The sequence below is a fragment of the Tigriopus californicus genome, chromosome 4 (assembly GCF_007210705.1).
Source record: "Tigriopus californicus strain San Diego chromosome 4, Tcal_SD_v2.1, whole genome shotgun sequence".
Classification (NCBI taxonomy): domain Eukaryota; kingdom Metazoa; phylum Arthropoda; class Copepoda; order Harpacticoida; family Harpacticidae; genus Tigriopus; species Tigriopus californicus.
The window spans coordinates 4,660,632-4,664,875 of record NC_081443.1 but is presented as its reverse complement, the minus strand read 5'-3'; positions in this window follow the sequence as shown (position 1 = coordinate 4,664,875).

Sequence of the window (4,244 nt, the reverse complement as noted above, 5' to 3'; positions counted from 1 at the left end):
GAAAGAGGCCATCATCCAAGTCATGGCCAAATCCGACCAGGAACGGGTAAACTGGTTGCTATTCCAGGAACATTTGGGTGATGATCTACCCACGAAGCTTTTGACGAGGATGAAAATTCTTCTTCCTCAGCCCGAAACCACCGGCATACTTTTTCGAGAACTGCCCTCAACAGTTACTTCCCACCTCGGTTCGGACAGGGAATCTATGACCGTTGATCAATTGGCCAAGAAGGCAGATTCAATTTTGATCAATATTCGTTCACTGGCAACGTCCGCTGAAATACATCGTTCACCGACAATTGCTTCAATAACTGGAAGAAACGCTGCGACGCCTACCCATGACGAATCCTCATATCGCATGGAGTCCGACATTGAACGTCTTTCCTATGAATTGGCTGCCCTTCAAGGAAAAACTCATAATGAGTGTTTCTTTCACGCACGCTGGGGTAAAAAGGCATGGTCATGCAAATTGCGCTGCAAATGGAATGGAAAAGTCGCGCGGAGGAATGATCGATCGGGAAACTCGATCCCCCAGTAATGGCTGACACTGGTGGAAAAAAAGGCCAAAGGAAAGTGACTCGAAATGTGCTCTCACATATTACCTACGATCTGTCGGATCATGCACCAATTGTCATTTATGATGATCACACTAAATAACAATTCATTTGTGACACCGGAGCCGCAGTTACTGTTTGTCCACATCAATTATCAGACAAGGAAGATCATGGCAAAGTGCTTGTGGCAGCAAACGGATCAGACATCAAAACGTACGGAATGAGACCTCTTACTGTCAATTGCAAAGGGAAGAGTTTTCCATGAATGTTCATCAAAGCTGATGTCAATTCATCATATATTGGCCGGGATTTTATGCGAAAGTTCCATTTCTTAGTAGATGTTGTGGCTAAAGAAATGATTCAAAAATATCAGGAGTTGCCAATTTCTTCAATAACTGAGATGTTGATTAACATGAACATTTCTCCATCTTTAACGGTGAACTCAGTCAACCCTCATTCTAAGCCACCCCAACCAATTTCCTCACTCCTGAAGTGTTTTCGTGATATCTTCAGGGATAAAAATGAGGCTCCGCCACCTGTAAAGCACTCTGTTTGTCATATATTAGAGACAACAGGACGACCAGTACACGCCAAACCTCGCCGTATGTCCCCGGCAAAAGCTGATGGGTTGAGAACTGAACTTGGTCACTTGCTGAGGTCCGGGCTCATACAGCCGTCAAAAAGTCCGTACTCCAGTCCAGTTCACATGGTTCAGAAGTCTAACGGAGATTGGAGACCTTGTGGCGATTACAGAGCTCTAAACGCAATTACAACTCCAGAAAATATCCTCTTCCCCATCTCCACGACTTCGCCTTCAATCTTCATGGAAAATCCATTTTTACCAAGCTAGATCTAGTAAAAGCTTATCACCAAATTCCGATTAGAGTAGAGGACGTGAAGAAAACCGCTATAACAACAATATACGGCCTCTATGAAAACATCAGGATGCCGTTTGGGTTACGGAACGCGGCTCAAACCTTTAAAAGATTTATGGATGAAGTTTTCTACGGCCTTTCCTTTGTTTTCGTTTATGTTGATGACGTCCTCATTACTTCTTCTTCTATGGTTGAACACGATGAACATTTAAGGACAGATTTTTCTCGACTCCAAGAATTTGGTGTTGTTTGCAGTGCCGAAAAATCAATTTTCGCATGTAGTTCGGTGGATTATCTGGGGTATCAAATTGGACCTCACGGGTTGGAACCACTACCTGGAAAAGTCAAGGCCATCAAGGATTTTCCACGACCTGAAACTTCCAAACAACTTCGAAGGTTCCTTGGTATTGTGAACTTTTATCATCGTTTCATCCAAGGTGCCGAAGAGAAGATGTTGCTCTTGAACCAGATGGTCACACCCAAAGATTCTACATTAATCTGGGAAGAAAGTTCAGACAGATGCCTCAAAGATTTAAGGGAGGCTCTGACTGCAACATCTCGTTTGGCTTACCCTGTCCGTGACGCGGAAACCAGGATTGTTTGCGATGCCTCAAAGGTTGCGTCGGAGCTGTCCTTAAGCAACTCATTCACGGACAATGGCGTCCCATTTCATTCTTCAGTCGCAAACTCACAAACACAGAGTCTAGGTACTCTACTTACCGGGAGCTTCTGGCAATTTACCTCTCCGTACGACTTTTCAAATACTTTGTAGAAGGATCAATCTTCCACGTTATGACTGATCATAAACCTCTCATTGCGGCCTTTGAAGGATCCAATCCAAATCAATCGGAAACTCAGTCCAGGCGATTGGCGTACATTGGTCAATTCACATGTGACCTGCGATATATTGAAGGACAACTGAACCATGTTGCAGATGGTCTGTCAAGATCCCCTCTGGTCGGTTCTTTACAAGTGGATGATCCATTGTTCTAGGCTATTGCGCTAGCTCAAAATGACTGCCCGGAAACTCAAAGATTTTGGGAAGATGGTCAAGGAGTATTTCAGGACATCAAAATTCGAGACTTGGTTGTACTTTGCGACATTCGACAATCTCAACCTAGAGTATTTGTACCAAGAGAAGTCCGTGATCTCTGCATTGCAACTGTCCATCGACTAATGCATCGAGGTATTGCTGCGACACGAAAACTCATATCTTGCAATTTCATTTGGCCAAAAATATCTGGAGACATCAAGCGTTTTGTCACTGAATGTGTCGTCTGCCAACAAGCCAAGATCCAACGACATACTAAGGCACCTATACACGACTTAGCTGCTCCTTCAGACCGATTTTCGTCAATACATTGCGACATCGTTGGACCCCTTCCACCAGCAGCAGGTCAACGGTACTTATTCACCATTGTAGATCGTTATACTCGTTGACCCACGGCCTATCCAATGGACTCGTGCATGACCAAAAGCTGTGTACGGGCACTTTTGGATTGGGTCTCGATGTTTGGACTTCCACAAGAGATTATCACCGACCATGGCTCACAATTTGAGTCGGAGTTGTGGAAAGACTAGAACTGGAGATAAGTCAACATCGTACTACGTCATATTACCCACAAAGTAATGGGTTGGTTGAACGATTTCATCGTACAATGAAAACTGCCCTGCGATCAACCCTTTCAAACGATGATTCCTGGGTACGGAACCTCCCCGTAGTCATGTTTGGTCTTCATAATTGTGTCAAGGAAGATATTGGTTATAGCCCTGCTCAAATGACGTTTGGCATGTCACCAAAGATACCTGGGTCTGTTTCCTTCCGCACGGAGTCTATCACAAATAAGCCGTCGAAACATGAAGAAATAAGACAGCTTTTGTTTGCATTGAACCGAGTCGGTTTTGTGTCCCCCAAACGCCATGGATCGCACAGAGTGCTGGCTCTGGCTTAGCCCACGCATCACACGTCTTTGTCAGAAACGAAAAAAAACAAGGGTTAAACCAGCCTTACAAGGGCCCATACCGGGTACTTTGCAGGGCTTAAACCGGCATTCCTTCCGACTCGATTATCAGAGCAAGTTCCGTCTCACGTGACTATCTCCAGAAGGCAAGTTTTTCCTCCACTTCATTTTTCATGTTGATTTTATTATCTATTTCTTATTATTTTTTGGGGGGGAATACTGTGGTGATTCATTGATGGTCACCCCAAATGGAAGCTTATGAATAAACAGTCAAAGATTGGAAACTACCAAACTATCAAATCTTTGACTAGGCTCTCTAACCTTAAAAATTCCTATTTTTGGACAATACTAATCTTAGGTGGAGGATAAGAAAACCCATGGGGAGAGAGTAAACGGGGAGTAGAAGAGGGAGAAGGAACTCTGGCCGCCACCTGAGTATACGATCTAAGTGATGCGTGGGGCTCATGGCGACCAGAGGGGGCTTAGGGCTGCAAAGTTTGGGCAGAAGAGAGGTTAAAGGAATTGAGGGTGAGGTTGTAGGAGAGGGAGGGGAACGAGGGGAGGGAAATAAGGAAGGAGAGAGGAAAGGGGTGGGGTAAGTCTGTTGAGAGACTTGACAATGAGGTTGAGACAACTGCTGTCTCTTCCTCCTAGTGCCCCTGAGATGGGCCTTTGTGCATTTGAAATTGAGGCATACCTTGTGCCTCAAAGATTTCATGCACATAAATGGGTGGAAAAAGCTACACCCCTGCTTGGAACAGCCCTTCTCATTGAATTTGAGAAGGCCAAACTCTCTAAGTTTGGGACACCATTCTGGGTGAGCCAGTTTACACCCTTTGCCTGCCTTTTTGCAT